At 42.4% G+C, this 26337-nt stretch overlaps 1 protein-coding gene across 4 annotated transcripts in view; it reads left to right on the top strand.

Moving 5' to 3' along the window:
* The first annotated feature begins 648 nt into the window (after window positions 1–648).
* The window catches only part of LOC105839497 (acetylcholinesterase), a 41052-nt gene continuing 15363 nt past the window's right edge, over window positions 649–26337 (top strand). Inside the window, exons 1-2 of one of the 4 annotated variants that reach the window (XM_012685838.3) lie at window positions 649–1394; window positions 16219–16360. The gene's annotated coding sequence lies outside the window, so the exon portion shown is untranslated. Of the gene's footprint in view, window positions 1395–16218; window positions 16361–18801; window positions 20062–26337 lie in introns of those variants that run through there. The other 3 variants (XM_036287007.1, XM_012685841.3, XM_012685839.3) reach the window with 3 other exon arrangements.

The raw sequence follows: 26337 nt of genomic DNA, 5'->3' as shown, positions 1-26337 counted from the left end.
AGTAAAAGTTTTACCCTGTTTGGCACAACTATGCATACATGGTTATTTACAGTAACATATTTTATAGCAATAATAACTATAAAAATGATATTTGCAACTATAATTATTTTACTATGCAATTATAGTTGCAAATACTAGACACTTTTCTCTCAGTGTATGTTACAACATACACATTAATATCATATCACTATCGTTTTACCGTAATTGCGTTTTTATTACGGCGTTTCACGTTACTATTTCGCTATACTATGCATTTACGTACTATTATTATCATCATATTACAAAAACTGTCCTTTTAAATCCGCCGTGCCGACGGGGTCGGAGCGGAGCGGCGGCGTGACGACGGGAGCGAACGAGAGAAGCGGCGAGGGTGATCGGGTGGCCGCCGACGAGGCGGCGGGGTGGCGGAGGGGCGGCGGGCCGAGGGGTGGTAGTAGATGGTGGTGGTGGTGATGGTGGTGGTGGTGGTAGTAGTGGCGGTGGTGGTGGGTTGAGGGTGCTCGGCGGCCGGTGGCGAGGCGAGGCGGGGGTGCCAGAGAGAGACTCGGAGGGATGCGAGAGAGGAAGGGATGCCAGGCCGCCCGCCGGTTCACCCTCACTAACCCGCGGCTCGCTCGACTCTTCAGTGCGGCCTGAACGGTTAACCGGCCTACTTCTCTCTCCTCCTCCTGCGCTTCGCTGCTCTGGTCCCGCCGCTGCCAGCCCTCGTCGACGTCGCCGTCGCCGTCGTCGCGACGTCGTTGCACCACCACCGTTCGCCGTCGTCATCGTGGTCGTCATCGCACACCGTGGGGCCTGCTCGATTGGTGTATACCCGACGTCGCTCGTCGATGTGACATCGCGAGAGGAGCGCGAGACAAGAAACGCCAGAGAGAACTCTCTCGCTCTACCCTCCTGTCTTTTCCTCCCTCTCTTTCTTTTCTTTCTTTTCTCCTCCCTCCCTCTGTCTGTCTCTCTCTCTTTCTCTCTCTCCTCTCTCTCTCTCTCTCTCTTCTCTTTCTGTCTCTCTCTGTGTCGCCGTCCGCGAGCGGCTCGCAGCCTCCGCAGCAAGTTTGCCGCTGCGAACAGCCGGCCTAAAAGAAGAAGAAGAAGAAGAAAAGGAAGAAGAAGAAGAAGAAGAGGAGGAGGAGGACAGTTCGTGCACACGGGGGTGGCTTTTCCTCGCGCGGCAGTGGTGCTCGGGACTGTGACTCGGTCTCGCGAGTATAAACGGGAGAGTTACGACACTCGCGGAGGAGATCGCTCTCGCTTTCCTTCTCTCTCTCTCTCTCTTTCTCTCTTTTTCACTGTCCCTCTCTAACTCTCTCTCTCTCTCTCTCTCGTCAACGCTGACGACGACGTTTCGCCAACAGACGACGACGAACGGACGCTACCCCGCTCCACCGCGGGAAGCCGTAAGTGTCTCTTTCTCTCTCTCTCTCTCTTTCTCTTTCTCTCTTTCGTCTCTTCTCTCCCGTGCCGTGTGCCGAAGATCGATTCCCCTCTCTCTTTCGCTCTCCCCTATCCCTCTCTCTCTTTCTTTCGTTTTATTACGCGGGCTCGCGCGTAAAAGTCTCTCGCTTCCACGCGCTCCGATCTCTCTCTCTCTCTCCCTCTCTCACTAGCCTCGCCTCTCGCCTTCTCTCACTTTGTTTCTTCCTCCGTCTCTCGTGTCAACCCCCCCCCCCCCGCCTCTCATTATGTTCGTTATCTTCTCCCTCGCGCGCGCGGCGCGGCGGCCCCAGCGAAACGCGAGAGACGCAGAAGGCCGTGGCTGTCGTGGCCGACGGCGGTGAGATAGCGTGTGGCGAGCCGTACCGGGAGAGAGAGCTGCGTGGATCTGCGTGGGGCTGCGTAGATGACAGCCGTGGCGGGGGTGGCCTGACGGCTGACGGCTGACGCGGAGCATCCGCGGCCGGACTGTTCGAGCGCGACCGCGATTGAAATCAGGAGGAGAAAAAAAATCGAGAGCCTCCCCCCTCCCTCTCCCCCTACCCCCCGATCGACGGGAGGACCGAGGCATTCACTTCGCGATGTTCGGTCAGGAAGTCTCTCCATCTCCTCCTTCCCCCCCCCCCCCCCGCCGTCACACCTTTTCGTTTTCCCATTTTCCTCATTTTCGTCTCCCCCGATCGAATCCGGGATTTTAGAGATCGCGTATCTTGTCTTTCGCAAATCTTCGCCTCGCGCGAGGCTCGTTTCGTTCTTCTTTCCTTTAATCGACCGAGGCTCGCCTCAGGCGATCCATAATCCCCCCGGTGGAATTACGCGCGGGGCAGAAAACGCTCGAATAATCGGAATAAAAGCACACGCGTATAGAGACAGATCAGGAGAGAGTTATTAACTTGACTAAATTTTTCAACTTCATTTGCTGGAACTACGTTTTTTACGGTACAAGTATTTATGCGCGTTGAAGTTAAATGTAAAAAAGTGTCTGAACTGAAGCTTTTCAAGTATTTATTAAACTTGGCCTGAATCATTATCGGTGTCTTTTGCTAAACACTTTAATTGTAGAAATTTAAGTTAAATATATAAATATTGAACTTGAACTGAGGAAATATTACGATAATAGAGTTAAAATATATGAATATTTAAACTGCGTGTGAAGCTTAAATGTTTTATGTACTGGATCTAAATATATGAACACGTGAATTGAAAAAATTTATGAAGAAAGGTATTTTGAAGTCAAATATATCAATATTTCAACTACGTGTGAAGTTCAAATATTTTGAAATACTTGAAAAAGTTCAATGTACCGAAACTAAGTATACAAATATTTGAACTGAAGTTCAAGTATTTAATGTATTCAGGTTGAACGTGTGTAAACGCACGAGGTGAAGAAATTTTATCGAGCTGAAAAGTTTAGTCAAGTTAACAACAATTTTTTTTCATTTGTGCATATCCCGTATTCTGCGTATCACGTACAGGCGCGCGGACAGAAGATAAATCGCGGAATGGGGTGCGTAGAGGCACATGTTTCGAAACGCTTTATCGCGGGCTACAAATTTAAAGCGAGCTTTGAAAAAAAAAACAAAAAAAAACAGCGTAATAATTTTTCAAAAAGAAAAATAACATTCGTACGAATGCACGCGCTTGCGAGAACCGGGCTTCAACAATTTTTCACGGTCATCGTTTCCATTGAAAAAGAGAAGAGCTTAAATTCTCTCTTTATTTATTTGTCCATCCTTGCCGAGTGTGTGTGTGTGTGTGTGTGTGTGTGTGTGTGTGTGTGTGTGTGCCGTTTGGGAGTCTTCGATCTTGCGGACTTGCATAATCTTCGTGCGCACGGTATAAGGAACAATGCGTCGATTCAATGTGCCCACTCTCTTTAATTGTGGACTTTTAATAACGCCTTCCTCTCCCTTTCGTCAGGTATAATATGTAATGGTCGGTGTAGGCGTGCGTTTCTCTCATCATCGGAAAAAGAACTTCGGTCTGCACCCTCTCTCTCTCTCTCTCTCTCTCTCTCTCTCTCTTGCAGACCTTTAATGTGCGTATCGGATAACTCACTTTTAATTTCGTTTCCTTTCCTCCTCGCCGAGCGCGAGCGTGCGGCCGGGTTAAGTACAAGCACATTCTCCCTGGCTCGCGGTATTTTCGCGAAACTTTTTGCGTTACAACACGGTTATACCGTGATAACGTGTCGATTAAAGCCCACGCCATTATCTGCCCCTCCCCTCTCCGTCTGCGCCTCCCACTCTCCTGCTCCTCGTTCTGGAATAATTAACCGCTATGCAGCAGCGCACCGCGAAACGACGCGATCGATTTTAGGTCACGATCGTTCGCCCGTAATCCGATTAGCTTCTGCAACAGAATGATAAGTAACGACGACAGCGATAAACAATGGACGCGAGGACAGAGCTTTCGAACGTCGCTCCGGTCGACAACGCGGAAAGAGAGAGACTCGTCGAACGGGTGCCCGGGGATTTTTTTCGTAAGCGCGGAAGGGCGGGAGGGAGGGTGGGAAAGTCTCTTTGGAAGTGGAGCGGAAGTAATGGCTTTTTCGCAAGCGCGGCTGCAATTAATTACGCGGCACACCGACGTAAGCGACGCGCCGCCGCCGCCGCCGCGCTTAATTCGAGCGAATAGCTTTTGAGCGAAGCGGAGCCGCGCAGGGATATGAAAAAACGCTCGTCCGCGACGGACAATCTCGACGGATAAAAATGTGACTCCCGACGGCTTGACTCTCGGCGGCGGACATTCCCTCCCGCGGAATTGACGTCACCCATTTAGAGTCGGCAGAAAAGAACGATTATCACTCCGTACGATTATCACTCCGCGCAATGGAAACTGGCCGTTAGGCCTCTTATTGGTCCCCTTTTTTTCTCCTCGCCGCCGTGACGGCGTTTCGTTACGACGTCGAAACGGTAAGAAAACATTTTACATCAAAGAGCCCTTTCTTTCGCTCTATTGGAAGAGCCGGGTCTAATTTCCTGTCCAATTTGCGCGGCGCTTTGTGCGACGCCGATACGACGTCGCCGTCTCTAAACCCTAAAGTCCTCCCCGTTCGAGGAGCGCGGCGCGAACTCGACCGACTCGACCGTCGCCGCCGCCGCCGCCGCCGCCGCCGCCGTCGTCGTCGTCGTCGTCGTCGCCGGAAAAAGTAACGTTCCTTTACCGCAGGCCTCCGTAAATACTTCAATACGTTACGTTCGATCGTGTCCTGCTATTATTTATACTAACACACACATGCACATATATTCGCCTGCGTGTACCCCCTTCGTGCGGTATCTCTCTCTATTTTTATCTAAACTTATAACCGGCTCGGGGATCGCCGGGAGGATAATTTATCCCCCGCCGAGAGTCACGGGTTCGCGGCGCTGTTCGCGCGAGTGCCTCGCTTCCTTCGTTTGAAGCCTCGGTTGCCGGAACGAGCGCGAGCGTCAAACGAAGAACCAGCTCGCTGAAGACAGACATCTTTCAAAATGAGAGTCCCGATCCAAGGATCCGATATTTTTTTGGGGGGGGGTCAAAATTGGCGTGAAGAAGGATATACGTTTACGCTGAAAACGAAAGAGAGATCTATCTCCGTTCTCTTTTCTTTCTAACTTTTTATCGTCTCTTTTTCTCTCTTGCACAGAAAAAAAGTAATATAGCCAATAACATATGTGATTGCGAGCTGCTAACTACATAAAATACTCAATACAATAATATTTGCTATTAAAGCAAGTACAATGTTGATACTGCAATAGCATATATTGTTGTATTGAGTTATATCTGTAGTTGGCAGCTCGCAACAACATATCTTATTGAATATATTACTTTTTTTTTCAGTGTGGGATTTGACAAAAAATATCGAATTAACCAATGGATTATGATTATAGGTCTAAATGATCTAAACTCTTACTATAGGATCTTTAATTGAATTGTACCCGTTTATTTTCGTGCTTGTCCGCGGAATTGCCAGGGATTTGAGGGATTTCTCTTCGAATTAGGGTTGCTAATTTTGGGACATTTTTAAGGGCATAAATTATTTAGGAAGAAGTTTTAGGGTAAGAAAGTATAAATATCTAGTGTTTTTATATATCCTTCCAAAATGTTTCTCGTAAAAGCAAGAAAATCCAAACTCGAAAGAAAATCCCTCACGCTGGTAACCCTGCTCGTTCACTCGCGTTGCCACTCGGCCTGGATCTTCGTAGATCTTTGAAGAGGCGAAAGAGAAGAGAAACCGATTCAGCCACAAGAAGTAAGAAACTAAAGGAGCGTCGGATTTTATCCGGATTTTACATCGGTCGGTCGCATCCGGTAGCTCATCGGTGCGTCATCCTGGAGAAGTTTTTTGCCAAGGGCGATCGGGTCGGTCAACGTCGACGGGACCCGTCCGGCGGGAAAAACGCGAGGCCGGAATCGCTCGGCCGTGCCGGGAAGCTCGGCAAAGCGCGAAAATCGACCTAACTGCGAAAAGCGGAAAGTTAGAGGGCCAACTGGACCGGTAGGCGACGAGAAGGGGGAGGAGGGGGTGGGGAAAGGTGGGGACGAGAAGAGCGACGGGAGTGCGAAAGAGCAAATTTACGCGGAGAGCAAACACCGGACGCGCAAACACGTCGTTCGCTCCCCCGCGCTTCGCGCGCGTCCAATCAGGATCAGACCGAAAATAGAGATCGTGACCGGACCCCCCCCCCCCTCCCACCCCTCGACTACGCTCGATTCCACAATTGTGCATTTTACCGAATCAACCCCCTACCAGTCGCCCGGACACTAATTGTTTTTCAAGACAGAGCGCGAGACGAAACTCGATCACCGTCAATGGTTTTCGTTAATAACGACTCAATATTTTCTAGCTTGGAATAATTAAAATTTCGCAATTATTTGCAAATGCGATTTTGATGTTGCGATTTGATCAGTTGATTTGTCGAGAGGTTTAAGAGTATCGTTAACCCTTTACTCAGCGTATCCTCTTCAAAATTCTTTTCTTTGCAAACAACTTTAGAAAATATAATTTTTGAGCTGTGTCGTCGTGGCAAACAGAGCGGTACCCTCTCTTCAACTTTTTCATTTTATGAAAGGGTTTGTTTTTATAAGGGACGAAGAGACTTAAAGTCATTAAAAAATATACGTCATTAAGAGGTGCAGCGTTCTATAGTTGTATTGTTTTTATTCTAAAAAGCAAGCTTAATTCAACGAGACATTTGCAAGATAAAGTTATTTGCTGCTGAAGTATTTTTATTGGATAGTCCTTTAGAAGAAGGAAGCTACTTATAATTATCTGCAATTTAAATGCAAAATTAGAATTCGAATAAATTATTGAGGCCTTTCCTGTCTTTGTGTTTAAGCACACGTCAATAATATTATTACATTACTTATGTTACGGATTGCATTATATTTGAGGATTAAGCATTACGTTCATTCTGTATTGTCGCCATATTGTATCAGACTTCAAATTACTTTCACTTTGTTCACAATCAAATCATTAATTTCTAGGTGGATAATACCAATTTGCAAATTGCTTTCGTGTTTTAAATGAGTATCCAATATGTCAAAATTATTTCCTCTCTTTTACAGAAATTGAATAGCAGCATTAAATTGATCTGTGATTAATTACTTACTCTGAGTATTAAAAACACTAGCGACTAGCGACAGTGCTTTAAATACTCGAAATAAGTAATTATACCGCGAGAAAGATATTAAAAAATTTATTTGCGAAATATAATGCTTTCACTGAAATAAATTTTTATTTAAATGCGGCAAAATATGGTTTCATTCCCAGCCAATGAACGGATCCGGCAAGTAAAATACGATAAATTTTATAGGAATAGTTATTCCGTTATCACAATCAAATTTTTATATAGCCAATAAAATATCGAAGAAAACGTCAGAGGCAACATTTGCCTCGGAATACTTTGCGTTTGACTGTTTAATTAAACACAGTATTAAATTTCTGCGAAGGTCACGCGTATCACTTGATGACGTTTCAGGAAATTTAAGAATATCAGTTACGTGTACTTCCTCCTTTTCTCCGAGGGAGCGACTTTTCCACTAACACGGAATAATTACATCGCGTGTTTAAACGCCGGGGGGGTGTAAACGTCAAGTCGTCTCGGAATCTTTCGCAGAGTAAACTGCTCGCGAAAGCGTCTTCGCGATTGCGAAGTCACGTTCCCCGCGTTGATGAAATCAGCACTTAAGAGAACGGCCGTGCGTTTCGACGTACCTACGTAAGTCCCCGCCGTCCCTACCGTCGCTGTAAAACGCGATCTTTCCGCACGATAAACCGGCCGAAATGCGCTACGCCTCCCGAATAATAATTCGCCGGACGGTATCCCGCGCCTCGCCGATCAATCGGATCGAAATCGCCCTCCCCAGAAATGAGAGCAATCTCAAATTGTTCCGCCCACGTAAATAAAAAAAAAAGAAGAAACTTGCAGAAAATACTCTCCGGTAGCATTAACCTACTAATGCCAATAATAATTAAACCACTTCTCCACTTACTAAAGATATACGGGAGTCGTTTTTCCCGGCTTAAAAAGATTTCCTTTTCGTCGTAGTTCAAAGTTTCGTCGAAAGTTGATGGTCGCGCGCGGTCGCCGCGGAAGCAACCGGTGCGAGGTGAGCGTGAGGGTGAACGAAAGCAAAAAGGGAGGAAGGAAGGAAGGAAGGAAGGAAGGAAGGAAGGAAGGAAGGAAGGAAGGAAGGAAGACACTGAAGTTTCGGCGGCGGTCGGCGAACGATTTTTCTTCTCGCCGGGTTGCGCGCTGCATTGCGGCTACGACGCGACGCGATGCGACGCAACGCCCGTGTTCGTCGTCGCGCGCTGTCGTGCGTTTGCCATCGAAAATGCGGCACCACAAAGAAATGTACTGTACGCTTCGCGAGTACGGTAATCAAGGTGAATCACGGGCCGGAACGCCGGCCGCGGCCGGCGGTGCGAATAATCCGTTGGAAGTTTTGATTAATGCGGAAGACTCCATTTTTATTTTATCTCTGAATGCGAAAGTGCATACAAAATTCGCGCAAAAAATATTATTAGCCCATCGGGACCGAGAAATGCTTATTCCTTTTTTTGTATTTGTGATAGTCACACTTTATTATTTACACGGAAAAAGTTTGATAATAATTATTAAATGTTGAGCGAAATATAATGCCAAATAAATATTAGACCAAATAATTTTACTTTTCTAAATTTAGTAAGTATAATCAAATTGAGTAATATTTATTAAACATTTAGAAAAGTAAAATTATTTTTGGTTATATTAAGTAGATGATTAATTGACATTATTTTTCATACCAAACTCTTTTATACCAATTTTTTAGCGTGCATATTGTACATCAAACGTTTGGAGTCAATAATCAAATCTAGATGATAATTAGTAAGCTTTTTAATGAAATAGTTTTAAAATTAAATGCTTAGTTAATATACCCAAATATTTAATAATGTTTAATATCGATTAATTATCGATTGAATTATTAATATAATTATTAAATATTTGGCAACATTAATTAAATATTTAATTGTAATTATTTTATCAAAAAGTTAATTATTATTGCTTTTTTTTAGCGCATTATTATAATTTTATTATAAATGTAGTGGAATTTTTTGTCGGCGCTTGTTTCGACACTTCAGAGGCCTTACCTTTGTCTGCGCTAAGGGAACGTTTCAGTGATAACATATAGAGATGAATGATCGTGCGCAAAAGGACGTTTTGTTTGTTCGAAATCTGTTAGAAAATTGCGCTGTGAAATAATTTCTTATCTCTTGTATAATAGTGATTTTATTTTCTATTTTATATACGTTATATATACACTAATAATGTGAGTATATAAAATTTGATTGATATGATGACTATAATGAAATAATATCACTGTTTTAATTAAAAAGTTTGACTGTCTAATCAAATTATTTTATTAAGATGACAAAACACTTTGTAATTAACACGATATTATTTCATTACTCGCATATCGCTTAAAGCTCCGCTTGCTAATATAAAACATTTCTCTCGTATGTATTAATTTTTTACGTTATAATTAACTTTAGTGTCAACTTTGTTGTTGCGAGGTCGAAAACCCTTCTTTTTTGCGCGCACTGACCGGTCCAGGCCAATCAAACTTTTATTCGCTTCACCGTATCCGTTCTGGCTCGCGTTCATCTCCATTGTCCTCCGATTTTTTAATCGTCGAGGCCAACCTCTCCCCCTCCCTCCCGCGGGCAAGATATATACGGTCTGTACAGCAGCCGCCTGTTGGAAAAAGAAACCAGACGAAGTCTCTCATTCCGCGGGGGTTGATCCGACTTGATTCGCCCCGCGAGATCGACCGAGGAAAGAAAGCGGGAGTCTCTCGGGGGTGGCGGCGGAGGAGAAGGGAGGGGGGTTGGAAACATCGAAACGAGACCGAGAGCGAGAGAAAATAGGACTCGGTGTCTGGTACATTCCGGTACCGTCTCGCCGTTTTATCGCGCATGCCACGAACGGCCGAATTTCCGATTGCCCTCTGTAGTCGGCCCGCCAAATATCAACCAGCTCCCGATACCATTCGCCCTCTCTCTCTCTCTCTCTCTTTCTCTTTCTCTCCATCACGAAAGAATTATTTACGGCCCGTCGCACTCCGTGACAAACCGGGCGAAGTGAGAAACGGGAAACGAGAAAAGTCTCCATAAAACGAAACACACACAAGCTCGTGTGGAAACACACACACACACACGCGCGCGCGCGCGTAAGGGCTCGGAGGTCGTGATAATTTTTCGCGGAATTGGCGCGTCGCCCGGATCGGTTATTACCGTTAATGTATTCGACAATTTTCGACTTTCTCCCCTACGAGGAAGGGGGCGAGCGAGGGGGAGGAAGGAAGAGAGGGTGGACGGGGAGGGAGGAGGCAACCTTTGCCGATGGCCCGGTAGTTATGAAAACAAAAAAAAAACGCAGGCAGGCCTCGGACGTTCGGCCGCGAGTCGCCGTTAGAGATTAGGTCAATATTTGGCTCGCTTACGCAGATAACCGGGTCAAGGATTGCCGACGTCGACGCCGCCGCCGCCGCCGTCGCCGAATGCGTTCCGATAACGTTTATTATCGATGTACTTCTCTCGTTCTCTCTCCTGCTCACCCCCTCCCGCTCTTGTTGCATCTTCTCCGTCGCCACCGCGCACGTGAAGGAACGCCTCGTTTTTTTTTTTCCCTCCATTTCCAGTGAAAAGTGGTCTGACGATGTCGAACCTAAATGCGAACACCGACAGGTTAGGCAGTACGGAAAGATTGCAGCAACATTGCAGGAAATATTTCGTCGCAAGATTGCAACTTTGCGAAAATGTTGCGAAATGTTGCTGCGATACCGCAAAATAAAATTTCAAAATACTGCAGCGCAATATTGCAGCAATATTACAATATAATGTTTTTTGATAATATTCTATTTAAAGAAGAGCCAAGAAAATTTCTATCAAAATGCATCTCATTTACTTTCCTTTTCGAATTCAATTTTGAAGACCCGAATGAACATAAGTATAAAAGCTTGGAGAGTATTTAATTTCAGAGTATAAGATTATGGGGGAGAAATTTGCGAGAAGAAAAATCTCATAGCGTTGGGCGCCTCTTACTGTCTCGTGTAGTTTTTTATTGCGAGAAGTAGAATTCCGCCGCGTCCATCTGGCGGCGGTGTTGCGTATCTCACGCGGGTCAAGCTATAGGGCATTATTTTCACAACATTTTCGAAAGATCGCTGCAGCATTGCACTGTAGTGTCGCAACCGTTGCGGCAACGTTGCTGCAAGTTTCCGTATGAGGGTCGTCGTGACTTAAAAGGGGAGTTGTTGTTTCTGGGACTTAATGGAAGGGGGGGGGCGGGGAGGGCTGCGGTATCTCCACCTCGGCCTTAATTGATGCCAGTCTGTCTGAAAATATGCGCGATGGTGAATCGGAGGCGAATCGAGCGACGGAACGGTCGGGCTGACCTAGAGATGTCACTGGGTTAGCGTGTCCATGGGCCATCCATAATCCCCCGATAATACCCGGCGATACACGCTCGCTTTTACCCTGTCATAGGGACGAGACTGCGGCGTCGGGTCCGACCGACTGCTGACCCTCTCGCAGGCCGGTTCGTGGCGCGTTTCTGATCCGCAGCGGCGGACACAGGTTTCGCTATCTTGCCGACGCGGAGGAGGAAAGGGATGGTGGAAGGACATCGAAATAGCCCCGGCGTACCTTCCCCTCCCTTTCACCCCCACAATTTTCCAAATGCGTCCGATATCCGATACAGGGGAATCCTTTCTTCGGGATTGTTAAGGACGGGTGCAGGCCTCCCTGCGATTTATTTTCTCGAACAAGACGCGTCGGTGAATTATTTTCGAAGTCTTATTTCTCTCCCCCAGCCGGGGAAGCGACAATTCGTCTTTCAGGCGACATCGCGCACACCTCGCGCGTACATGTATAGGCGGACTGAACGGACGAGTACTTGGAGAACGAATCGTTCAACCCGGAGTGAACGACGATGCAAACAATGCCGCGGTCGATCTCGCGATTTGTTCTTGAGCGCGGGCGATAGAAAATCTCTCGCGGTGGTAGGGGTGGAAAGGGGTGAGAGAAAAACACTCGGGCGCGCTATTTCCGCGGAGGTTCTTTTGGAAATACCCAGTTGCTCCAAGCACAGATGTGATTCATATATAGATTTACCGAAAGAAGCGCTCCTAGATCTTTCTTTTAGAATCGAAAATATAAAAAAAAAACTCGTCAATTGTTTCCACAATTTTTAACGTACACCGATATATTTTTTTGCATTAAAATTCCGTTAAAATTTCAATGTAAAGTCCTTACACAGTTATTTTTTTTTGTGTTTTTTTGTTAAAAAATATTCTGGTTAAAACTTTTATGTTGAAATTTAACATATTTGCTTGTTACTTTAACATATTGCTGTTGTGTTAATTCAAGTAAAGTGTTAAATTATTAGAATAACTGAAAGAAAAGTATAAAAATAACACAATGTGCACGTTTCTTTAATTTTACACAATAAATATGTTCCTCATTATTAGTGATAGGATTTATCTGTTAAAATTGAATTTACTCTATAATTGAGTTTTAACAAGGACCATTTTATTTTTGAGGACTACTATCTACCCCGATATGGCGCATTTCTCGTAAAAAAGATTCACCTACTAGGTAAATAAAAGGGGCTCGCCAAAAACAGAAAACCAAGTACGATTGCATTCACATATATTATAATATTGGACTGATTCCAATAATATGTACACATAAAATTTTTATCGATGATCCTGGGACAATCTGTATATTGTAAAAAATTTTTTTAGCATTTCTAGAATAATTATTTAACATATATATGTTAAATTAATATATATAACATGTTAAAATAATATTATGATCATATGTTAAAATAGCATGTTACATGTGTTACTTTGACACAATTTTCTAATTAAATTGTTACATAAAATTATGTCAAATTATAAAATTTACATTTATTTTTATGTTAAAATACAACATAATATTTATGTTGCTATTTAACATATGCTTAATATGTTAGATTAACATAAAAATCTCTGTGGACCGTTTTGAACATGCGATATCTGTTAAATTAAACACAATTTTTTTTACTCTGCATGGATGTTGCCCTACCATCTATTTCTTTCCCTCGAATGTCGCTCGAACTTTTTCCTCATAGTTTACCGTCTAAAAAAAACGTAGTACTATCTCTGCATAGAATTGCAAGGATATCTCATTCGGACGAGAATACACTGGGAGTTAAAAGTGTTCGGTATTTGTGGCTCTAATTGAATGTTAAAATAATTATATCCTTCATCTAGAACAATTTACAATTCAATTATTTCTATCTTATCTTCATCTAGATAATTTTAAGCGCAGCACTGCAAATATACACTTACTAAATATACTTTCCGCCCGTGGTATTTTAAAGTATCTTCAAGGGGAAATCTCCTCTCCGAGGGCTATTCTCCCCGGCGTCCCTCTGCATTTTCGATCGCTCGAAAATCACGGGCGCCCCGACGTTCTTTTTTTTTTCCTATTCGCCGGGGAGGAGAAATCGATTCCGCGTGTCGGCCCGGCGGAATCTCTTTCCTCCGAGAGTCGAGTATAGGACACGTCCGGCGATCTTCTTCTTTCTTTTTTTTTTTTTAACCCCTCTTTTCTCCCGGCACGCCCGGTGCGGTGCCGGGCTGCGCCGCCGATGCATATTTCGACGAGCAGCCGGCTGGTCTTGTCTCTCTCTCTCTCTCTCCCTCTCTCACCCTCTTCCTGCCTGCCCTCACCCCACGTGAGGGTAATTTCCTAAATGTCCGCGCCGCGAAACTCAGCTTGGGGCCGCAGTGCAGCCGAGCCAAGCCGAGCCAGTGACGCCCTGACCTTTCGTTTCTCGGTCAACGATCGTCCGTGTGTCCGTCTGCGCCCGCGTGTGCATGTGTGCACGCGTCGTCGCTGATGCCGTCTCGGCACGCGCGCGGCCGTCTGCCTGTGTGTTAATAAACGAAAGCCTCGCAGACGTTTTCCTCGTTCCGCCCCGATCCGACATCGCGAACCGTCTCGGAATCCTTAAGGAGAGACGTTCCGCCTCGAGGGGGGGGGGGGGGGAGGGGGAGCCACTCGAGACGTGGAAAGCAATTTCTGCGGGAAGAATAGAGAGAACGATGTTCTCCGCTCTGTTTCGGACGTTAAGAACAGCTCTTCGAGAAACTTCTTTGCCCGAACGTTAATTTCCAGGGGGTGACTGTGCGACGCGTCCCCCTCCCGCCCTCCCCTCCGAACACGTGCCGCGAGAATTTGTTCTATGCGGTCCACTCGACGCTACAGGCGCTTCGAAGCGTTTTTATCGAACAATCGGAACGATGAATTTTACGAATTGACCAATCGAAAAATCCCTCAGCCCGAGTATCCGCGAATCCCTCGTTTTCTATTTGTCCTTCCCACCAGGGTGCCTTTTATCCGTTTATATGCGAATTTCGATGTCGGGGAGAGAATGGCGGAAGATACACGGACGACTGGAATTTCTAATAAGCGCGTGTGCCTCCCGCTTCCGCTTTCGACATTCGCCCTCTTGTCCCGAGCGACGTATATACATGTATATATTCGCGGATAACGAAACTCGCCCGCGGGCCCGAAATGAAGGGACGCGCGCTCCTCCGGATAGCGTGCAGTTACGGAGGAGGGCGGCGGGAGGAAAGGGAATCAAATCTAATATGTGGTGGAGAGAGGGTTGCGCGGGAGGGGCGAAGTTTTCGCTGTCGTGGCCGAAGCTGCGTGTTTCGGTGACGCGCCACCGAAACTTCGCCGGTGCGACCGGTGTTATTCAACACACTGCGGCATACAGCCCTCGTTGAATTGTTTTTATTAGGATCCCGTATCTTGATGTATAGTATTGCAGTACTCAGGTGCCTTCCACCTGTGTGCACGGCACAGAAGGTGTTTTGCATTTACAATTAAAATCCCTGTAAAGTTTTTAACATCCAAATGTTAATTTAACATAATGTGATTGTATTACTTTTGAACATTTTGCGTTAGATTGATATTCGATATTGCTGTAAATAAAAATAACAAAGTTTTGAAAAGTTATTAATGAATAAAAATGTATGTAAAAATGCATCACAAACGCCAATTTTACTGAAAAAATGTGTTTCCAAATTATCTCAAAGTGTTAATTTTTGTGTTAATTTTTTACATAATATCTGCGTTACTTTATACATATTCATATTGTGTTAAATTGACACAAAACTTTAAATGGGTTTTTTGAGACGTGAAACTTTTATTTAACGTTTCAAGACATTTTATTTAACGTTAATAGATGTATAATGTGTTTCTGTTTTGGCAATATGTAAATTTATTAAAGAAAGTAAGACGCACATAAAATTATTCGAAAAAGTGTTGTTACATTTCTTTAAAGCGGCAACCATGAGAACTCAAATAATTAATCCGATTAATTAAAAATTTTTAAGCAGCATTTCAAATGATATTTGACATTAGATTAGTTTTTTTCGGTTCTCAATTTTTTTAAGTTATAATAAAATAAAGAAATTTTCGGAAAAACGTAATTTTTATATACAAATGTATGTGCAGTTCACAAAGAAAACAAAATTAAAAAAAAATGCCCGTGGAAGAAATTACTTTTATTAATCACAAATGATTTAGCGAGGCTGAAACGTGGCTATCAGATACGCAGATACAGATTTATTTAGAAATGTTGTCATTATTTATTTTCATATTTATTTTAATTTTGCATTTCACTCTTAATAAAGACACATATTTTCAAAGCAGAAACGCATCATTTACCTATCTCTTTAAATAAAAGTTTTACATGCTGTTGAAGAAGGCCCTGTTTTCGATTCGCCAGGCTCCTGTGACCACCACCTCTTATAAACGAGGGAACTTGCAAACTGTTTATTCAACACACCAATCTCACGACGGGCACTGAAAAATATAGAGCTGGGTCGAGCCCCCGGACCCATGAAATTGTAGTCCATTACGCAGTGCGACGCGTTGACGCGTCCGCCCTCGATCTCCCCTGATCAAATAGGACTTCATTATTTATTTTATTTGCTAAATATATTTCTGTCGTCACGCTTTTTATTGCCGTACTAATTCGTCTTCATTACTCTCTTAGGGCTGCGATAGATGTGTTTTTCTTCTCTCTCTCTCTCTCTTTCTCCGTCCATCCGTTTCACCCTCGCGCTCCCTTCCTCATCTCTTTTTCAGTAATAATCCGCAAATAACGAACCCGCGGTCCCCGCGCATTCGTCAGCGTTTTGCCCTTCATTTCCGGCACACCCTCGTTCAATCAATCGCTCTGTGTGCTGTTACAGAGACGAACGATGCTCCACGAACGAAGAATGTAGACGGGGCAGGGGGAGGGCAAGCGGATCTGCCTGTCGCGGATTCGGAGGAGGACATCGCCGCCGTCTGAAGTCTAAGCGCCTCGAGCACCTTCCTCGCGTCTTCCTCGCTGTAAGTATCGGAAAAGAAAGAAAGAAGGAAGGAAAGAAAGAAGAAGGTGAGGCAGGCGATTCGCGGGGGAAGTGGAAGCGGGCGAACTTCCGATTTTCAGATGGATACGCCAGCGTAACTTTGTCGTTGATACTTTTTTACCGATGAAACCGACTGATCTCGGGTAAACTCACCCCCCCCCCCTAGCGCTTTTTAAAAAACCAATTTTTTAATGTGGAATTCGCGTGATATTAAACACAGCGTGCGCACCTGCCCCTTTCTTCTTTGCACTTACTTTTGCGATAGACTTTCTCACCGATTTGTGGTCGAGTTTCCGTAATCATTTGCACCCCATACAAACTCTACAATTTACTCCACAAACTTGTGGAAGCCATTTATTTTACGCTTTACACCGCGTTACGAGAAAAATCCGAACGAAAAGTTCATATTATTTTTAGGAAACCACAAACGTGCAGAAAATGATGTAATATTATCTGTAATACTCATTATGATTTGAACTGTGCAGTTTGCAAAAGGAAATCATACGGATTTCATTCACGTTTTTTGAAGAATTCGCTTTTAGCAGATTTTATGTAGAAGAAATCATGATTGTGAGGATTTTTCATCTCTGTAATTACCTGAGCAAATCATGGTTTTCTTTTGCAATCCTTTTTTGGTAGGACATTACATGTTATTATTACTAACATTATAGCAAAAACTATATAAAAATAAAGCTCTGAATCATAATTACCGTATGCTTGCAATACAATGTTTTAAAAAGGCACATTGTCCCTACACTGAGAAAAAAAAGATTTGACTAAATTTTTTTCAATTTGAAAAAATTTCTTTAATTCAATTATTTATATATTTCAGTCAAATATATAAATAAATATATAATTAAATTGAACTTCAAGTATTTTATGTATTTAAGTGAAATGCATAAATGCTTGAACTGAAGAAATTTAATCAAGTTGAAAAATTTTTTTGGGAACTTGGATTTTCGAATTGGAATAACAGAATGCAAAATCCTTTTACAGGATTAAAATACGCACAAAAATGAATAGGGCGACGTACGACTTGTTCTGACAAATAAAAAAAATTGTTCCTAACGACAATATTTGCTTTATACGAAAAATCTATAGTTTATATGTATAAAATAATCACGTCGCCCCCTAGAAAAAACTCTCAGAAATAGTGCAATTAGAAATAAGATTAGAAACCTAGAAAAAAGGTTCGCATTTCGCAAATTGAAAAATGAAAAAACGAAAATTTAGGTTATGTATACGTAAAAAGTCGATAAGTAGAGCAATATGAGAAAAATTTTTTTCGTTCTCAATATAAAATTCAATTCATAGATTGATATTAATATGTGTACTTTAATTTTAGAAAAGAATTTCTAAATCTATACAAGAAATACATATAAAATCTCATTAATAATGTGCATGAATGACTCTACATTATCGACCTCGATCAAATTTCAAAGGCACTCCAGGATCCCCCTTAACAACATTTTTTTTTCTCACTGTACAAACCTCGAGTTCGACCCTTTTCGTGTCTTCAAAAGAGCTTTAAAAATTCATAAAAAATTTTTTTCAAATCTCTGGAACGAATGAAGACTTAATGGCCTTCGAAGTTTCGAAAAACTTTTATATATGTATACAAATCGATACGCGATACTCCTGTTTTGTAAGCTGGCAATTAACAGTCGGTTATAGCAAATACTTTTCTCTGCACAGCAAAAAAAAGTGTTAAATTAACTTTTATACAGGGTGTCCCTGACCATGTGGGCCTCATAAAGGGATCGAGATGAACATAAAAGCCCAATATTGTCTTGGGTTAGGTCTTGGGTTAAGTCCACCAATAATCGAGGTATTAATTTTTCAAATTATGTGAATGAGAACGCGCCGAAGGAAGAACTCGATCCGCTCGAGCCATAACACGAAAGAAAAAATCTATCGTGAATGTTATACGATAAGCTTTCATTAAATTTACTGTTCACAATTACGATAGAAATTAATTAGATCAATTGCAGATTACATACGTTAATATCTCGATTATTGGTGGACCTAACCCAAAACAATATTGGACTTTTATGTTCATCTTGATCCCTTCTACCTTTTTACGAGGGTTAACTTACATGTTTTGGGACACCCTGTATATTCATATGAACGCATTTATTGTTTCATATGTACGCAACAATATATAATCTTCTTGAATTTTGACAATATTGTAGCCTTATTTCAATACTATAATTGTTATTTCAAAAATATAATATTATTATTTTGATAATTTTATTCTAATAAAATCTTCGATTTGAACATACAGTATTTTCTATACAACATGTTTTCCTATTTCCATTCAAGAAAATTATTTTTAAATAACAAAAATATAATTTTCCTGATTAAACTATATAAAATCTTAAAATAAATCTTCATTCAAGTAAATTTTTTCGATTTAACGCAATATAATCTTATTTCAAGATTTTCATTTTGAAACTAAAGGCATTGTCAAAATAACAATATCCTTTCGCTCCGCGTGGGCGGGCGAACGAAATTCAAGTAAATTAACGGGCAAAACCGGAGGAACAAATTCCAGGCGCATCGGCCGCAAATTTTGCGTGTCCGCCGAGCGACATTGCATTACGTTACCCGACGTGTACGCGGAGCCCGAGAGTGATGATCCCCGCCCGATCGATCTATCTACGCGTTTCCAGCGCGGCGGCGGCGGCTGCGGCAGGCCTGTGTGGATCACGTACCCTACCTATATATCGCACACGCGATAACGTATAATGCTGCCGCAGTGCCAAGGGAAGTAACTAGTCGCTTCGTGGCTCTAATGCGGCGTCGGGCTTCGCGCTGTCACTCCCGTAAACGCTCGCCAGCAGCCCGTAACCGCCGTCGCCGTCGCCGCCAGTGCCGCTCCTCCGCACGTCGTCGTCGTCGGGGACCGTCATTATTGCGACGCGATATCGCGATAATCGCCCTTCGCGGATCCTTCGCGGGCGCGCCGCGTTCTAATTGAATAAGTATCATAAGTATCGATAAACGCGGGACGGGAGGACGCCGACAGTAAGAGAGAGAGAGAGAGAGGGAGAGTGTCGCGCGGCGAATTGTACCGTTGGAAAAAATCCCGGTGAGTCTGAAAAGTGAGATCCGCGTTTTTTTTTCTCTTTTTTTTTGGTCAATTCACTCCGCTCCACTTTCCCTTTATTTTATTGCGTTTGTGCCTGTTTTTTTTTCCTCCCCCTTTATTATCCAAGGGAGGAGCTGGAGCGGCGATTTCTGAATTTAAATGTACGCGAATCGTCGCGTTGGGATTCAGACGTCAGTTTACGCGCGCAATTAATATCGCTCGATATTATTCGAGCTTGTTGTTTAAATTGACGCCGATTGCCGGCCGCGGATTGCCGAGAGAACCTTGGCGGCCCTGTTTCCGCCGCTGATTCGCCTCGCTATTTTCCGACACAGAAACCCGCTCGCCCGCTCGCTCGCTCGCTCGTGGTGCTTTTTGCTTTGGCTCTCTCGCCATCGTCGCCAACGTGCGACCGCCCAATAAATCCTAATTTCGCGGCGACGTTAATCTCGTCCTCGTGCGTAAACTTCCGCGTGCGACGACGTTCCCGTGGACGCCGCCGTGCTGCCGCTCCCGTGTGACCGAGCGTACGTACGGCCACGCACGGAACACGTAGAAGGAAGTTGCTAATCAACGTGGACCTTCGTGTGGTAACTAGAGAATACTATCATCCTACTATCAATCCCTCCCCGCCGCCCTAACGGGTGTGAGACGGGGAAAGGAAGACAGAGAGAGAGAGAGAGAGAGAGAGAGAGAGAGAGAGAGAGAGAGAGAGAGAGAGAGAGAGAGAGAGAGAGAGAGAGAGAGAGAGAGAGAAAATGAATTGACGTTTGCATGTATATACATATATAAAATTATATACTATGTACACAGAGAGAAAGATTTCTTTAGATTCAATAAACAGTTTTGTTCGACTATTTCAAATAATTTGTGGTTTCTCATAAACTTTATTAAATCTAAAGAAATCTGTGTAAAATTTAATAAAGCCAAAGAAATATATGCTTGGTAATAGTCTGTGTATATAATTTTATGTATGCATTATACACACACACACACACACACACACACACACACACACACACACACACACACACACACACACAAAAGCTCAATAATCGTGATATAACCGAGAATGGAAAGATTTCTCTTGCAAATATAAGTAGAAAATGTAGAATAACAGTTTTTCATTGAAGCTTTATTCTCAGAATAATTAGACGAATCGTAATAGAAAAACAAAAGCTTCTGCTAGAAATATCTACCTATTAACATTTGAGATAATAGTACTGTGGACACATAGCCCCCGTAGACAGATAGCCCCGATCTCCCCCTATTCCATTGAAAAGGGGGGCGATCATTTTTATGTTGTGTTAAAACATCGATTTTTTTCGAAGATTGATTTTAACACTATTTATGCCTTTTGAAATCCTAAAGCTTAAAGATCAAAACTTTTTTTTTTCTTAATACTTTGTGTTTTCAGATATTTGAATTCTGTCAAACATAAAATACTCTTATCGTCTTATTTCGACTCCATTGATATTCGAATAGTTCGCACATCTTTACTTGTGTGTCTTACGGATCTAAAAAGCAATCGAGTGTACGCGTACTCGGCTAACTTTTAAAGTCAATTTTCTCAAAAGTGAAACTTTATATGAAAAACTTTCGTGCGCCCGTATAAAGGAAGCTCTTCTAAAGATGTTGGCGCGGGTTTTTTTTTTGTTATTGTTTCGCATATAATGAATTCAATAAAGGTGAGATGATAGCCTAACATTTTTATATTTCGATTCGCGCGTTTCGAATATGGATCTTATTCTATATTTTAAATTTATTCCTTTCTAAATAGAGAATCATTGTAGATTTAAGTAGAATCAATCAAGTGGAATCATTCCCGGTATCACGATTATTGGACTATTTTGAATTTACACACACACACACACATCAGTAATATAGTGTATTCAGAAACTTATTCATGCGGCTATGATATTATATTTCCCGTGGCTAAAGTTACAGTATGTAAGATTATTATACGACGATACAACATACCGCATTTCTCTTGGATAACAATGTACAAGGTATCTTATGTTATTTTTCGATTGTGGATTTCTTGGCAAATTTGAAGTTGATTTTTCCTTGACAAAAATACCCAAGCGCCGCACAGTGGGTAATTTCGCTCACTTTTTGGACAAAAATCTTACCAAAGCTCAATTCTTAATGAAACTGAATGCATTTTTTTTTAAATAGAAGTAAAGATTTATATTTTAGGCAGGAACTGCGAAAATTTAATTATCGTTAAACCTACCTTTAAAGAAAAGTAATTAAATGCGAGTAAACCTTTAAACTCTAAAACACTTATAAATGACTTATGACCTCTCCAAGGCACATTTTTATTCTAAATAAAATATTAAAATCATAAATCATTTATAGATTTTTGGAGTCATTGATTACGATTCTGACGTCAAAATTACAAAATTCAAAATTCAAATAAATAATAGTCTTATTTTAAAAAATTTAATTTTCCGAAATTTTAAAAATTTATTTTGAAAAAACCAGCGTGCAGAAAATTCTGAAAAAAATACATATTATCATTTTAAATATGTAATACATACATAAAAAATTTTCAGAGCTCTGGAAATTCGCGTTTAAGAACAGCAAATTTATTCGTTTACTCGCATTTGATTATTTTTCTTTAATGTAGGTTTAACGACAACTAAACTTCCGCAGTTCCTGCTTAAAGTATAAGTTTTTACAGGTATTAAAAAAAAATGCATTCAGTTTCATGAAGAATTGAACTCTGGCAAGATTTTTGTCCAAAAAGTGAGCAAATTTGTCTATTGTGTGCCGACGGTTTCCCAGTTATCATTAAAACGAAAGGTTATCGCTTCTTATAAATTAAAAAACTTATCGTTTAAATGGACAAGATAAGGAAAGAGAAACCCTACCTCTCTCTCACTCTCTATCTCTATCTCTCTATCTCTCTGTCACGCACACAGATGAAATTTACTTTGATGGAATTTTAATTTCGAGACTTATATCGCGCACAACCGGTACGTTGAAAAATTGAAGGGCCGTGATAAAATGATGAGCACCCACGACAGGTACGCCGTCAGGAGAAATCGAGTCCATATAAAGAAATAATGCGCGTGAAGCTTTACCTGGTAGTGTATCCCGCGGCCGAAGAATTTGCCGTTAAAAATTGACGTGCGATAGGCGGGCGGAGATATCTCGAATGTCCCGAAATTGTCAAAGTACAACTCGCCGTTTACAGGTATACGACGCGCATGATTCTTTCAATCGCGAGAATCCACGAGGGGGAGGGAAAATTGAAGAAATATTTCGCCGCAAGATCGTAATGTTGCGGGCACGACGTCTCCTCTCCGGGCGATGCAATATATCTTTTATTGGCGCAACGTCGCTGCAGTGATCACGCCTACCTTTCATCGTTCTTCCGATACATCAGATACATTTCGAGCTCGCTTGGACTAAAATCGGCGATTAATCGGATTTTCTTGAGGTCTCGCGTCGAAAGAAATATGTATTTTTGCACGGAGAAAAACGCGTTTGAAATTTGCGAATATTATTGCTGAAATAATTGCGGTTAGGAGTTCCATTTTCATGGATATTACCGCTATAATGTTAGTAATAGTGAGCCTGCACTGATAGAAAAATGTGTTGTATTTGTAACCATAATTGCATAGTAAAATTATTATAGTTAAGAATATCATTTTTATAGAGTAATTATTATTATAATATTAGTAATAATAACTATATATTTATGGTAAATGCTTATAATGATTATTTTATGGTACAACTAACTATATAAAAATCTCCATTTTGGTTATAGCAATCATATCATAAGTTGCATAAACTAATGTGGTTATGAGAACTGCAATATAGGTTAAACCAACTATAATTTACATTGTTGAATAACTATAAAAGTATTGTTGGCTCCAAAAATGACTATAAATTATAGTGATATTATGGTTACCGCAACTATTTTTTTCTCTCAGTGTGCGTGTTTATATTTCTATATCAACTAAAAATAAAGCTGTTATAAATTATAATAATTTCAAAATGTAGTGAAGTATATGGATGAATCAAAGATGGATTTATAAAATGTTGTTCAAATATTATTCAATAGCATATTATTCAAATATTAATTTTATTGAAAAATACAAATATACGTTTTCACAATTCAAAAACAAATTGTATCGAAGTGCTATATTTTTGGGGGGAGGGGGGGAGGGGGAGAAATTTTATTGAACCGCCTGGGACGCGCGCAATATATGTTAAATTTAACGCAAATTTTCTAACACGTATGTACACGTACTCCTCACCATCTTCTCGGTCTTCGCCTGAAATCCCGGGGATCAGATGCAATATGTAGGGGAGAAGGCGGCATTATGGAGCCTTATTCTATTTTTAATATCCCGCAAGCTCTCTTCCAATATTGCCGTAACCTTGTCGGAATTTTTCATTCGCATGGTTCCGTAATGTCCCTGCAATTTGCAGGATTGCGACGTTGCTCTGCGGTGTATTAAGCTAAAAAAAAAAAGTTTCGCGCGGTAAAACTTGTGTGTGTGTGTGTGTGTGTGTGTGTGTACGGGCAACTCCGGGCCACCCTACCGTGATCGAAGTCACGCGTTCGATGACACCCTACGTCGAAACAAAATCCACTTTAATTTGTAATCTCGAGACGCCCTATATATTCCCGGGCGTACTCCCCGATATTATCCGAGAATATCAACGCACGACGTGCAAAAGTTTTCAGACCCGTGTTCACACGCGTGCGTGCGCGCGTGTGTGTGTGTGTGTGTCGGGGGGGGGGGGGGTTATAACGTTCCGTTCCTGAGGAGGAGATGGACGTGCAAAATTATCCGGCCGTGGGAAAGCGCCTCTCTAGCGTCGCGTGTATCACTCTCGCGTAACAAATCCGATGTTATTACGACGGAATGGCGCAGATTCGGGCGGGCGAATTTTGGGCGAAGCGCAGCTGCGGATGAGGGCGGCAGGTGGCAGAAATCCCAGTGTTCCGCCGATCTGCAAAATTATGCGGAAAGATTTAAGCGACAGCCGAGGACACTTGTCATCCGTTTGTCAGTTATATAATGACCTTATCATGACGGTATCATGAATGCTTGGGCGGAAGAAGCACGGGAACGGAGAGAGAGAGAGAGAGAGAGAGAGAAGGAGAGATGGCGAGCGTGTGCAAAACGATAATGTAATATTTAAACGGGACAAATTTCTAACAGCCCATCCGTATCTAATGTCGCCGGAATCTCGTCTAGTCCAATGCAATAATTATCCTCGGCGTTTCTCTCCGCGAATTTCTCCATGATTAACGAAATCAGTGCAGTTTTACTTCGCGGTATAAAATAGCGATAAATTGAAAAATTTACATTAGAAAAACGTCACACACCCACACACACACACACACACAAATTCGAGGGATATTTTTATTTCCCCTGTTCGCGGTGAGGTAAATCCAAAAACGGAACGCGGTCGCAATCCAAATAATCAACGGCTAATAATTCCGACGTAAATAACGTACGATTAATTAAATTAGCTTAGTTAACTCAAATAATCTCAATTACCAGCGCGGTTTCTCTCTCGGACGCGCTGGCGACCGCGGCTTGAATTACGGTCAGGTAGGGTTACTTTGTCCCTGCGGGGGTAATTTTGCGCCACGGCGCCAGGAGGGGGAGAGATTTTCCAGGGACGAGCGGAAAATTTTCAGGGAGAGAGAGAGAGAGAAAGAAGGAGGGAAAGAAGCTCGACGGGAAATCTTTCGGAAATCACATCTCTCTCTCTCTCTCTCTCTTTCTCTCTTTTTTGTTCTTTCTCGCGTTCCCTTTAAACGCGCGGCTGGAGTCCCGGTGGAGTTTATTTTTCCACCGTGGATCCCCTACGAAATTAATGCGCCCGCGACATACGTTATGCACCACCGCTGGAGCATTTTCTTTTGCGCTTGCATTTTTCACGTCCCAGGGCGCACAGAAACGCGGAGTTGAAGATAAGTCTCTTTACCCCGTTCGATCGTTACGTTTTTACAAGAGGCCCGTTCATATTTGATATTTGCGCGCGACGCGGAGGCCTCCAACCGCGGCGTTTTGCGAGAGACGCAAGGAAAGGAACTCGATTTATTCTCACGGGTACGCGGTACGCGGTATCAGAGCAGGGCGCGTTATGCTAATGTATTTACAAACGTATATACGTGTATACGTACTCTTATATCCCCGAAGCTGCCATTTGTTATTCGCGAAACGCCGCCGCGCCTCGTTCAGCATCCAGTTTTGCATTGTTGCATAAATTATTACGCGACGGTCCCCGCCGCTTTATGGAAGTCGGATTTATCATACGCCAGGTAGATAAGAAACGAGCGGTTTTCCGGTGGGGATTAACTCTTTTTGATTCTCCGCGATGCACCCAGGCGGAGGAGCGCAACTCTCGAAGGCTACACGTGGATCGGTTTTTCTCGAATAACCGCTTCTCAACATTTTAAATAATTTGCCCATCTTCATTCAACGCCGTATATACACGTGGAATTCTCACTTTGGATCTATATAATTCAGGAGATTCGTGAGATTTCAAGATGGAATTCTATTTATAATTTTATATACCGTGTAATTTGATACGCGTGTACGTGTGTGCATTTTAATATATGTTTTATTCATGTGTGTATTTTCTGATTCTCCCTTCAGACGTTCTTTTACATTTTACACATTACATGTGGCGCACACACGTAAAGTTATAAATAGAATTCTATTTTGAATTCCGATGCAATTTATAGATCGTCCGAAAGTGGGCACAATAAGGAATGTGAGTCCAAATTTGTTTTACATGAAAAATTAATTGTAATAGTTTTGCAAACTGAGAGAAGTAAGAGGAAGGGAAGTTACGGATACTGCACCGAGGATAAAAGTTGACAACCT

Source organism: Monomorium pharaonis, chromosome 5 (genome assembly GCF_013373865.1).
Source record: "Monomorium pharaonis isolate MP-MQ-018 chromosome 5, ASM1337386v2, whole genome shotgun sequence".
In the NCBI taxonomy this organism is placed as follows: Eukaryota; Metazoa; Arthropoda; class Insecta; order Hymenoptera; family Formicidae; genus Monomorium; species Monomorium pharaonis.
The sequence above is the reverse complement of the archived record's forward strand: the minus strand, read 5'-3'. Positions and strand labels throughout refer to the sequence as shown.